The sequence below is a fragment of the Phalaenopsis equestris genome, unplaced genomic scaffold (genome assembly GCF_001263595.1).
Source record: "Phalaenopsis equestris unplaced genomic scaffold, ASM126359v1 Scaffold000055, whole genome shotgun sequence".
Classification (NCBI taxonomy): Eukaryota; Viridiplantae; Streptophyta; class Magnoliopsida; order Asparagales; family Orchidaceae; genus Phalaenopsis; species Phalaenopsis equestris.
The window spans coordinates 112,918-127,245 of record NW_018164497.1 but is presented as its reverse complement, the minus strand read 5'-3'; positions in this window follow the sequence as shown (position 1 = coordinate 127,245).

The following is a 14,328-nucleotide window of genomic DNA, read 5'->3' as shown; positions in this document are numbered from 1 at the left end:
GACACTAATGAATTACTGAAAATTTATAATTAAAACTAGAACAAGAAAAAATATTATAATAGTAGTCTTCATGTCCAAATATTTAAGCCTCTAAGAGAATTTCTTTTCCAAAGCCACTCTGTAGACATTCTCGCTGTTTGAAGTGGACTCCTCAAAGTCCACAGCCCACCTAAAGAAATCACTGTCATCGGGCATCCTATTTCTTGGATGCCTATAAAATCTTCTCACAAAATTGGCTTCTCGTCCAGAAGTGTATACAAAGTAATGCAAACCACAGTGAAAGGACACAATTCTCAAGCCAGAGGAAATTTTTTGAACACATAATTTTTTAAATGCATATTTTAAGCTTAGATTGATATTAAAATGAGGAATTAGAAAGAAAAAAAACATACATAAAATATAAAAGTGCTATAATGTTATTGTTACAACAACAATATGTGCTCAGAGTTAGTGTAAAGAGAGTGAAATCTACTAACAAAAAAAAGATAGTGGGCCTATAAAAAAAGACCTTTATTACCTTAAAGCCCTTAATACTAGCATCTCACATAACGTAAAGTATAGTTGTAGTAAGGCCATCCAAAAGAACCCCTTGGCTCATATGAATCAAACATTCATGAATCAAATTTGACTTACATCAACCAATATAGCTTTATCCTATTCAACAAAAAAAAGCAAAAACAAAAGTGATTTCAGAAGTCACTCATCTTCTTCCATCAATTTATTAGTTATAGGTATTTGATGTATTCACTAAGGCATACATGATTTGTTCCCTCAATTGAAAAATATCCTGAACACCCTCCCCATCAGGTGTCTCAGCACCTAAATTTTCCTCCAATATTGGATGTTTTGTATGATGTTGAAATGCGGTAAATTTATGTATTTTTCTTGTGTTTAATTTCGCATTTTCTTTTCTGTTTATCACAATTTTATGCTTGTGGAAGGTTATTTTTGGTTTTCATTAATTACAAGGTTCAAACGTGCATAACAATGTGAGAAAATAATAAAGTCCAAGGAGCCAAACTACTGTAGCCATGCCCAAAAGCGGCGTAATTTCGACGCATTCTCTATAAGGTTAGCATACCTACACCGACTTTAGGCGTGGCCACACAGTATGTGGTGTGACTAGGCTGCAATCAAGCATGATCACACTGCCTCTTCGATTATTATGTGTTGTTATGGTGTGTCCATGTTGGAATCGGGTAGGATCACACCTCTGAGGTCTCTTCTTAACTTGGAAAGAGCCTCACTGTCTTATTTATATGAGGGCTTTAAAAGAGGTGTCTAGGGTACAACTTGGAGCATCCTTGAACAGTTGGAGGCTAAGTTTTCTTAGATAAAATAGTTCCTTTGATTGCCCTGAGGTGTCTCTATTCCTTCTTGAAGGGAGAAGGTTCTTAAGGTGTTTTTTTGTGTTTTATTAGTTTTTGAGAGGAATTTTGTGTGAGAGAGATTGTGGCAAGTGTGAAAGATAATCCTGGACTGTATCCCTTCTACGACGAGGATCACCACATGTGTAGAGATAAAAAAAAAATGGGTTATAAGATATTATTTTCGTATGTGTTGGTTTTCAATGGTTACAATGACTCTCTTTTGAATTTTCTCTCGTAAGTCTCATAGCTATATTTATTTCTTGCTTCTATGTTGTAAGAATAGTTGTTTCTCATGATTTTTCCTGCATGTGATTTCCCATAATATTTTTTCATGCCTATTATGCATGTAAGTTGTTGGGTTAACTTTTCAAAATTTGATCCTCATGATCTGGCTTATTAGGAAGTTAAAACAAGTCATGATCTAGGACTTGTGCTCAATGCATATTGGAATAAATAAGTCAACTCACAAAAATCTTATAAAATAAGCTTATTTTTATTAGAGTTTTCAACCTAGATAGAGGATCTGAAGAGTTCTAAAAAAAGTTGCATGGTTATGCCCTGCTTAAATGTAATATGGCTTTTTTATGACCAAGGCATAGACTAAGAATAAATTTCATCCTTGGTTGACTACTATCACTTAAGGGAAATTTCTTTGAAAGCATTAGAACACACTATACTTGAATCACCAAAGCAATAACCTCTTCCCCTTTGAAGATCACTCCACTCAGTGCTTCAAGTGTTTCTAGATCTGATTGTTTTATTCACCTACTATTTTACTTATAATTGTGATCGCGTCAAACTAGGTTCTATAGGTTAGTAAACTAGAGATTCACATGTTTGAATCGATCTTAACCCTTTCCTCAAGAGATTAACATACATACTCAAAAAACAACATATTACTTCACACATTTACTTGTGTGCTTGGCCACTTGCAACATAATAACTTTTTGGCATCATTGCCCAGTAAAGATGTTAAAAAATATTCTAGCCCTAAACGAACTATAATTGAACAAGCAAGAGTCTAGGTTTGATATTTTTTGTTTTTATTCCCATCTTTTTTCTTGTATTACATTTTCATTGTATTGTCTTTTTCTTGCAGGTGAGAAAAGCTAAAAAGCCAAACAATAATAAAAAAAACAAAAATAATTATTTTCTTTTGTGTTATTTATTTCCTTGATTGCTAAGTCTATTTGTGTGTTGAAAGACTTGTGTGTGTGATTTGGAGTGATGTGTCTTCCTTTAAACCAAGTTCAAATGTTATGTTGCCTTAGTGTATACATATAACTACTGAAGCTAATCTAGAGCCATTTGACAATGAGATTGAGCTAACCTTTAAACCACTTAGAATAGCACACACATTTCTTGAGACACCCTTAAAGATGGCTAACCATCACAATCACGCCATGAAACCACTTAGGAGTATGTAAATTCATTTGTAGAAGAGATGAATATGAGCATCAACTACCTTAATGTGGAGGCTAATACCTTTGAGCTTAGATTATTCATAATCAAATGTTACAAACTAATTAATTTGGGTGATTAACCACAGAGGACCCTAATCTTCACTTAGTAGACTTCCTTGAACTTTGCATCACTTTCTAGTACAATGTTGTCCCTAGCAAGGTCGTTAGACTAAGGATGTTCCCATTCAGTATGAGGGACAAAGTCAAGGTGTAGTTGAACTCCCTAGCCTCAGGATCCCTTACCATTTGGACTGACATGGTTCAAAGATTCCAGGCAAAATATTTTCCTCCTCTCATGACCTCAAAGCTTTGAAATGAAATCACATCGTTAACTCAGCTGAAGAATAGTACATTTACAAGGCTTGGGAAAGGTCTAAGAAGTTACTTAAGAGGTGCCCACACCATGCCTTGCATGACCAGATGATTCTCCAGAGTTTTTATAATGGGTTAATGGAGGTTCATTGTAGATGTTTCATTTGGGGGATCACTAATGTCCAAACCCTTTGAGGAGGTATATCACTTGATTATAAAAACTACTTCGAATAGTTTTCAATGGTCCTTGGAGCGAGTTACCCCAAAATTAGTGGTTTGTGTGTATGCCTTTGATGTTTGAATATCCTAATGCCACAAGTAGTTGTCATTTCTAGGAAGTTAGATACCTTTAGAATAAGTTTAATGTCAAGATCCTTACCAAGTGATGAGATGATTTATGAACCTGTAGGAGATTCTAGTACCACTGTCTTAGAGGCCCTGAATGTCATAAAGAATAAGATGAAAAACCTTACTCCAACACCCATAAGCTAGGCTAGAAGAACCACTCAAATTCTTAATGAAAGTGGTAGGACACTAGGTGTAGGGGAACAATTAAGCCAACACCACGAATAATTATAATAAATAAGGCAACAAAACCCTGAAATAGCTTTACCCACTAGGATTTCCATCCAATGCCCAACCCAAGGAGAAGAAGTCACCCCTAGAAGAGGAGCTAGTTTAACAAATGAGGAACAAGTTACAGAGCCAAGCTATAGGTATAAGGAACATTAAAAAACCAATTAGGGTCATTAGAGAGTGCAATGAACAATATACTATGAGGATTGATTCTAGCCCGACTCGTAATTACATAGTAATTTAGTTTCCAAAAAAGATGGCAAAAAACTTGACCTAATTTATTTTAATGGCTACTGTGCACAATTGATATTTTATAGCATTTAGAATTTGATTAATAGTTTACACACTATGAGTGCTACATAAGTATGTGTATCGTTTCAAGTAATTTAGGATTTTCTTTTAAAACCCCAGTACCAATCCCACAGGGATGGTGAAGCTCTTTTATGGACTTAGAAAAACTTTACTTTAACTCCAGCACATTTTCTAGGAAATATGGTAGCAAGTTGATGTGTAAGAAAAAGTTACTAAATTATTGCTAATTCTATTTCAAAGCTTAAAAATTGTAGTGTTTCTAAACTAGTTTTACGTGGAAAAGCTCAAATTATGTAAAAGTTCTTTCCCCTTGGAAAGGGATCATAATCAGTGCAGGAATCAAATTTATAAAGGTTTAAATGTAGTTTTGTGCCAAATAAGAGCAATCTTATTCTTTACTCTGTCCCGAGTGCATAAATAATATTGGCTAACCTAAAATTAAGTTCCTAAATCCTTGATTATGTGAGTAGGCTCTAGTATGTCACCTCCAGCTTACCCACTATGACCATCATTATGGAATAACCTAGCCTTAAGTTTCAAAATCTATATCAAATTGGCTGAGGATCTAGCCTTTTCCCCTAGAATCACCAATTTACACCCATCAAAACTTATCTCCCTATCTATTTGCACAAATCAATGGGCTACCTTCTCAGCCACTAGATTAATGTGATTTTTACTAGTTGAGAAACACATAGCCCTCCCCCCTGTCATTATGGATTCACAACAAATTTTAACATTCCAGTTGGCGAGATTAAATATGTAAATTAAGTACAAAGTAATGAATTATCATGAGTATGGAATAAGAGAAATATTAAATAATTATAATCCTACACATGATTATTTCTTATTGCAAGGAGAAAGAGAGATGAAACTACTCTAACTTTATGGGAATAACACAACAAAACATGATTTATATTAAAATTCAAGTTTACATAGTAAAACAAAACTCAAACAAAAATACTAAGTACTTATCTGAATTTCTCCCCAAGCGAATCCTTTGAAGTTCCTTTGATAACTTTTTACTCCAATAGACACACCAAAACACACACTAGAAAGACTCTCACTAACACACTCTCACAACACACACACACACACACCCACACCCACACATAGTACTACTCCCCCTTCTTCAAGCCCCCTTTTGACCAGTAAATGCTTCTTTTAAATAAAGCTCATAAAATCACGAAGAATCACTTTAAGCACCTCTTCAAAATTTGTCCAAAGTTATTGCCCAAGAATCAAAACCGTTTCCAGGCGCCAACCTTCTAGAATCCCATTTTAACTATCTGGAGCCTACGCGCCAATTCCTGACACTTAGGAACCAGGTCACTTTTTTGCTTATTTGCTCTATTTTGAACTTGTTTTGCTCTTTTTTACTCTTGAACTCCATATCTTGTACCTGAAATAAAAAACACACAAAATACCTTTCATTACAGCGCAATATCATTACAAATGAGTATAAAATGTATACATAAAAATAACACATTTTAAGGTGTGTCAATTCCCCCAAACTTAAATGTTATTTGTCCTCAAGTAACTTATTTATTTTGTAAAATAAATGCTTTAACTTATGGTAGTGGGTTTCCTTAAAGATTCCTATATTTTTTTGCCATGAATGTAATGGTGAAACTTTAGAAAACTTTTTAATAACTCAGGATAGAACCGAGGTATAAGAGTATCTAGTACTTAAGTTAGGAATTCTGTTTTTCTATTCATTTCAAAAATAATTATAATTTGTCAGACTTAGGAATCTTAGAAAAAAATTAAAAGATAGAGTTATATGAGAACTCTACTAGTGAAGATTTGAATAATAAATATGGAACTGGGAATAAGCTTAGAAACATAAATAAGTTTCTTCCCTTGAGATAATTCAATCGAAGCCAATTTTTAATTAGTCATCTCTTCAAGGTTCTCTTCATATATTTTCTTTTAAATTTTATTTTTCTTTGATTTTGCTTTTTTTTCTTTTAGGATCATTTTTAATCATTTCATTTCTTTTCTTTTTATATGAGGATTACTATATCTAGATAGCATTTAATGATTTTGAACTTCACCATTCTCTTCTTAAGTTAAAAACTTCTCATATTTCTTTACTTGATAATGTGTATTAGTATAAAAATGATTTTTCATATAGTCTCTAATTATTTTTAAAGTGTAAATCTAAGATCCTTAGTGTTTTAAAAATACATTTTTTTCTACTTTGAATAGAAAAAGCATATTCCTATACTTTTATATCAATTATTTTAGCTATAGCACTACTCCTAATCACTAAGTTTACTATAACATTCATAGAATTAAAAAAAAAGTTCTCTAAAGATAACATCACATACCATATGATATGTTAAAATAATTTTTAAATAAGTTTTATTGAGGATAAATAAAGTTTAATATTTTTTTAATGCTTTTCTCCCTCCCCCAAATTTGAATTTATAAATAGTTTAAGACATTATAATACATAACAAGTAAAAGGGAGAAAAATTTTAACAGGTTTATCATCTATCAACAGGTACAAGTAGTAAAAACAGGTATGTGTAGTCGGAAGTAAACAAGCACAAGCTAGCCCCAACGTTAGCTTGTGAGCCGGCTCGTTTTAAAAAAGGTTAATATAAAATATACTCAAAATATATTTAATTTGAAAGGTATATATTAAAAATATTTAAAATAAAATATTTAATATTCTCCTAATTGCTAATTTTATCATTTTATTATAAATTTATAACTTAATTTTAAATTAATATTATTTTCTTATTTATTATAAATAAGTCGGCTCGTGAACCAGTTCGAACATATAAAGCTCTTAACTCATAAAAATTAATCAAATTTAAGCTCAATTCGAGAGAGGCTCAGGCTCGACTCAACTCGTTTATAATGATGATAAAACACAATAAAATAACATGCCAAACAACAGTGTCTAGGCTTTAAAAAATACAACAAAAAACCATCCAAAGTAAACTCAGAAAACAAACTTTCCATTGATATATACATTTATACATGTGATTTTTACATATCAGTCATCCATCATATACAATATTAACCACCCAAAACTTTCACTCAAAGCCTTCACTATTGGGTAAGAAAGAGTGCATAAAATGAAAAAAATAATTGAAATATTTATTTAAAATTTGTGTTGTTAAAATGTTATATTCAATATTTTAGGCGAATTTGCATGAAAAAAGCCTTTTATATATTGGAAGATTTGCATACATAGCACTCCATTCCTAGGTATTTACATGACTAAACACCTAAACTCAATTTTTTACCTACATGCCACCTTACCTATGCATGAAATTGTATTCACCGTCAAAGTTTTGAACAAATAGACAGAATATTGAATAGGCTCAATTGTCTTTTCCCTTTGCTTTCATTCCATTAAATAACAATCTTACAATCTATTTTAGGTACAAAATAAAGTGTATATAATCTATTTTAGGTAACTTAATAATACATATTCTTAATCTAAATATTCAGCTAAAAGGGAAATATATCAAAATAAAGATATTGAAAATAAGGAAACTTCTAATTATAGAAAATTCTTAATTTAGCTGTCTAATTTTCATCATTTCTCATTGACATCCTTCCTCAAATTGATGTTGGCTGATCATGAAGTATCAATTTACCAACAAGAAGCTGATAACATTGTCGGAACCATGTCAATATTTTGGTTCCATGTCAAAGCTCAATACTTTTATAGAATGTCGAAGCCTAAAAATGTCGAAGCTCAAAAGTGCCGAAGCCCAAAAATTCCGAAGCCTGAAAATGTCGAAGCCCAAAAAACCAAAGCCTGAGAGTGCCGAAACCCAAGAAGGCCGAAGCCCAAGAGTGTTGAATCCCGAGAGTGTGTCGAAGCCTAAAAATGCCGAAGCCCAAAAGAGTCGAAGCCTAAAAATGTCGAAGCCCAAAAATGTCGAAAGCCCGAGAGTGACCAAGTCTGAGAGTGTCGAAGCCTGAGAGTGTCGAAGCCTGAGAGTATCGAAACCCAAGAGATCTATGGTTTGCCGAAGTCGAAACCATCGATCTAGGAAGGAGTGCCGATTTGCGAAACTTGCAGGTTAGAGCTCATGCGCCTACAATTAACCGCAAATCCATGCGGAATCCTTGAACATCCACCTCTCTCAAATCCCATCCAAGAGTATGACTGATAACACATCGTCGAAGTTGCCTCCATAGTCCTGTAGATCCCCGTGATCAAAGAACCTCACGAAAAGTAACGAACCCTCGACAACAATAACAAAACCGCTCTATCCCCGCTTCCGTCAGCCTGTACCGTCCGCTCCAGTTCTTGAATAAGAAATCCAGTACCCTACATCTCAAATCCAGAGAACAGTCTACACAAAACCCTAGAAGAAGGAACAAAACTGTACAGCTTCCGATCAGAGACCGACAGCTAGATGGCGCGGGATAGGTAGAGCGGATCGGTCAAAGATGAAGCAGACGAAGTAGGGGGAGCGAGCGCAGTAGATGGGAATGATGAAGCAATTAATCGACCGAACTGTCGAGTTCGGGCGAAACAGTCGAGTGGCGCTGATAAAGAAGACGAGGGTTTTAGAGAAAGCAAACGAGCGAGAATAAGACAAAGAAATAGTTCCTCCCTTCCCGCATGAAGGCCGGCGGGAAGGGAGTCTGACTGTCCTCCAACGATTATCAATGGTTAGGGCAAAATTTTGATTCTGATATCATATCAAAATTTTGAACAAATATGTTGAATATTAAATAGGCTCGATTGTCTTTTCTCTTTGCTTTCATTCCATTAAATAACAATCTTACAATCTATTTAAGGTACAAAATAAAGTGCATATAATTTATTTTAAAATAATGTAATAATACATATTCTTAATCTAAATATTAAGCTAAAATAGAAATATATCAGAATAAAAATATTGAAAATAAAAAAGCACCTTGACGCGTAGCTTTGCCAATTGTTTCTTCCTCTCGTAAGCAAACTTGGCACACTGCTTCCTCTTCTCTCCTAATTCCTGCACAGCAAACAATATATCAATTAAAAAAAAAGAATAATGCAAAAGTAAAGCAAAAAATGCTACCGCTGAGGATTGTGAAAATAACAAAAATACAGAAACAGAACCGTAAATACAAGCAGTGAAAATTTAGGTGTTATGAATACATAAATAAATAGAAACTGAAAAAATAAAATAAAATAAAGGAGGATATACATACACAACTCCCAATTCTTATCCATTTATGTATCTCACACCAAAACTTTTATTTTTATTTCAGAATCAAGTTTCTCTTCTGCAGTCTTCTCAACCTTGACGCGTAGCTTTGCCAATTGTTTCTTCCTCTCGTAAGCAAACTTGGCACACTGCTTCCTCTTCTCTCCTAATTCCTGCACAGCAAACAATATATCAATTAAAAAAAAAGAATAATGCAAAAGTAAAGCAAAAAATGCTACCGCTGAGGATTGTGAAAATAACAAAAATACAGAAACAGAACTGCAGCTATGCAAGGAACCACCGAGGAATGTGAAACTAACAAAAATACAAAAAATAAAAGGCAATGGTAAAGGTGAGAAAAGACAATTAGTGTTTAGGAGGATGGCAGTGGACTGAACTGAGCACGAATGTACAAAGCTGGGCATCCTTCCAAGTCTAACAAAATTCTATCAAAAAGATTTATTAGCCAAATCATTGTCATATTACTTGCATTTTTTCAAATATCAATAGTTATCTCATATAAACTTAAGTATTTACCATAATAATTTTATCTAGACCCAACTCCACTTCAGCTTTCGAATTAATCGATCATATACACCATAAAATTCTTCATTACACCCTTCCAAACAATTCCTTCGTTATAGTTTTTTATACATTTATTTCTCAAAATGTCATTGCAAACTTCTGTTGTCTTCTCATTTAATGTAACTAAATTTGAGCCAAATGTCTAAATATCTCATCTCTTGCCTTGTCAATCGACACATAGCCTTCTTTACTCCATATAAATCATCAAAAGCAATAGATTTTACTTAGTTTTATTACATTCATTATAAATTAGCTATTATTCAATTTTCTCCACTTCTTATTTTAAGCCGTGCAAGAATAGTTGGGATATTCCTGAATCTGATAATAAAAAGAATATATGGATAATAGATGTATGATACTTAATGATATGAATGTTGAATAAGGGGGACTAAAGGAATCAAGCAACGACGAGACTGTTAAGGAAAATAAAAGTAATTAGCTTGTTTCCATATCAGATATTTAAAATATTATTTTGGTATAAGAATATCAAATGATTTAGCATAAAAATGGAGTTGTCAACTGAAGTAACAAGCACAGTTTCATTGCCCCTTTGGTCTAAACTCTCTAAGAGTACCTCACTTTGCAATCAAGTCCCACTTTCAATGTATAATCAATTTTTATAATATTACAAAACTTCAATGATAATCCTTTGAATGGAACTTTTTAAATAATCTCATAGTAGGCTAGCTCAACTAAATAATTTAACTTCTTGCTTTAAACAACCAAACTTTAAAGATAAAAAAACTTATAAACTTTAATTGATTTCTTTATACACTAAAAGCATATATTCATATCAACTACCCTAAGGTGTGCAATCCAACCTCTACATGGATGAATTTACACTCTTTGTCAAAAAAATTTAGAAAAATGAAAATGAAAAGAAAAATAAAATCTTTCCTTGAATAAAATATAAATCTAATTGTAAACTTGGAGGCTCCAATTATATATGTAATCAAGTGTTGAATTTTCTTAAAACATGCATTCACCACTACAAGATTACAAGCTACTGCAAATAGTTTGGCTTCTTCAAATGCATTTATATCTCTTATTTCATAACCCTATGAATCTTCTTATAATTCATCCCATTAGAATATATATGTCCACTTAAGTCATCGTCAATAAATATCATTTTTCCCCAAGTGAATGTCATAATAGTTCATCCATCTATCTTGTAATCAATACGAAGCTCCAGGAGCAACTATAATTACAACGTCATCAATGATGATAATACTAACTGCAATCACCCCATCACTAACTCTATTCACCTCAAAATATTTTACAAGTGCCAAAATAGTCCACTGAGTATTTACATGGGGTCATTTTAGTCCCGCTGTCTAACATTTTGACACTTATAAAATATTTGTGGTGAATAGAATTAGTGATAAAATAATTGCAGTTAATAAAATGGGGATTTAAATAATCCTCCCAAACAAAAGTCTAAGGAACATTTCAGCACACAAATAAAATGTTGGAAACAAATTAGCACTTTAATAGATATATTGGCACTTCTCTCAATATCACATCATCCCTCGACTCGATACAACTATGGGTGAATCTTAATGCAAGCATTTCCAACATATAACACCATATCACCTAGTCCAACATTCTTGTTTCTTGTCTCATTTCAATTTAATACCTTGCAAAGAAGAAATATTTACTATTCTTAATCATTGCGTCAACCAATTCTTTCATTTTTCCCATGCAAATCCAATTTTCAGTTACAAAAATAGTTAACACTTGCACATTTTTTGCAACAATAGAGTTAAATTTTGTTTATTATTTACTAATTACATCCTATCCAATACTTGCCTATTTTTATAAGGTTTTTAGGTGAAGCGCCCACCCTTGACATCCCAAAAAACTCTTAATTCTCACCATATTAAAGCTACGTAGTGGAATATCACTTCTAAAGGAACCACCTCCACCAACCCCCCTAGCACAAGTACAATTTAAATTTGACTCAGTCGATTATGTTTTACTAAGTTTTACATATAGTTGTTAGCCTAAAATCAACTATCAAATCTCTCATCCAAGCTTGAAATCGATAGCAATGATGGAAATTTATCATTAACTTCCTATAATCTAAGATTGTACCATACCACAATTTATATCCAAAGAATTTAAATCATCAAATATATGGCATGCTAAGTTACTACCAAAATAAATAGCATATACAAAGTTGAATCTTAATAGGTGAGGAGTTTGAGATGGCAACTGGAGGAACTAGTAATTTATGTATTGAAATGCATGAGTGAGCATCACAAAAATTTCATGATAACATAATAACTTCACAAGCATCTCAGAATCACATTTGACTGATTTCCAAATATTGTGTGCGCACATCTTTACCTATCAAATTGCATACAATCCCTCCTTCCAAATCTCATTATCAACAATCCCCTTCCATGACATGCTGTCAATGTTGTTGTCATTTCCCTTCCACTCTCTATCACCCTTTTATTGTTGTGCGGGCTCCTCTCTAGCGATTAAATTGCAGACAACCTCTCCCTGTCTAACTTCTTGACAAATTCCAAATATCATTATGAACAATCTGCTTCCATGACATGCTGTCATTGTTGTTATCATTACCCTTTAATTCAACATCACCCTTTCATTCTTCTTCATTACATAAACCTTCACTCATTGCCCTCATCCTTCCCATCCCATCAATGTCACCACTAATAAAAAAGAAGCCAGAGATCTAAAACATGGATCGATGAGCATTGATCACTCAATTATGGCCCATAAGAGTAATGTTACATATAACCCAAAAAAAAAAACAACTTCATTGCATAAACTTTAAATCCAACCAAAGAAATTCAAATAATAAAATACTCTACGTTTCCATTACAATGCAAATCTAAAATACATGCATAGTTAACACAGAACAGATGGGGACAAAAGTTTGTGAAACTCAAAGAGACAATGCCCGACTGAATCGATGCTTTCAAATTAAATAATATGATTAGGCTGAGAGTAAAGACTGACAGGACTTTTGCGATTATTATAACCAAGCAGCTCCTTAGAGGTATGCAAGAATATATGATGATATGGAAGTAATTGATATGCTGAAGGATGCCACTGTTAGAGCGAGTTGCACAAACGATTCATGGAAAAGCATAAATGTAAAATATTTCTTGCCTGCTCGAGCTAGAATGGGTCATATACTCAATTCATAGAGAAGCCCTCGTAGGCTTTAAGCCTCACAAGAGCCGAAGCACCCATCTTTGCCTTATGGGGAAACATCCTGCGCCAAAATACGAGGTTTTGCTCACACAAAAGAAACCAAAATGATGGAATAAAGAGATTAAAAAAGAGGAGGAGGTGATTCACCTTTGAATAGTGCAGCCATAGGATTTTAGCCGGGGCACAAAAGTGTATTGGCCCGTGTGAAGGTTTGATATTCATTCAAGCGCTTGAGAAGGAAGCAGAAATATTTCATCTTTTGGCGAACAAGGGCTCCAGACAATCAAATTTCATCGCAGCGAACCACCACAAAATGCTGGCCTTTGAGGAGCTCTCTCGTAACAATGGAAGCCAAGCGGCTGAGCATGTGGTGGCAATCGTCCACCACAATTCCGATACCATTTTTTCTTGCTGGTAACCGGGTTTTAAGCAGGATTTAGGTTTACATTCCTCAATGGTCTCTGGTAAGAGCGTAGCGGAGAGGAAGGATGAGAAAGATGGGAGTTTCAGTGGTCTCTGTAAGCCGCGATCTCGTCTTTGCCTTCAAATGGCGACTTTATCGGCAAGGTTGGTTCACAAGGCGATGGTTTTGAGCGGAACCGAAAGGGAGAGGAAGACAGGCGAAGGGTTTTCGCGGAATCAGAAGAGCTTCGGTTTGTGGTTTTAATTTATCATTATTTAAGTTAATTTTATTAATTTAATTTATTAATAATTAATAATTACTTTATATTATTAAATTAATTATAATTGGATATATTTAAATGTAATTAGTATGCTGTTAATTAAAATATAAAATGATATTTTATTTATTGATTATTTAAAATTGATATCTACAGAGAAAATGAATAAATCAATAAGAATTTGTATTTAGAAAAATTAAAATTCGGTTAATAACTGTGAAGCATTTCTTATAACTAAAGTTTGAATACAATACTTGAACTAAAAATTAGGTTAAATTTAGTAGTGTTGGAAACAAACTATGTGTTGTTATGATTATTTATACATTAAAGGGACTTCTAAATATTATTATTCTAAAATATTAAATTTAGGATATTATTACGATGGCATCCCACCTCAGTTTAATACAACAACAATTATTATCTACAAAAAAAAAGCAGTAACACGAGAGCAATTATTGCTACTAGGATTACAATAATTGTTATAAATCATATTTAAACTCCAACCCTCCGTTTGGTCACGGTTGTGACTTTCACGCTTCTGGACGGTCTCTTGTGGATTTCCTCACATTGCGGCGGTGGCTAAGACTGTCAATTTGGCTCGTGAATAGCTCGTGTTCGGTTCGTTAAGCAGCTCGTGTTCGGCTCCTTCGTTTAGCCCAACGGGCCGCACACGCAC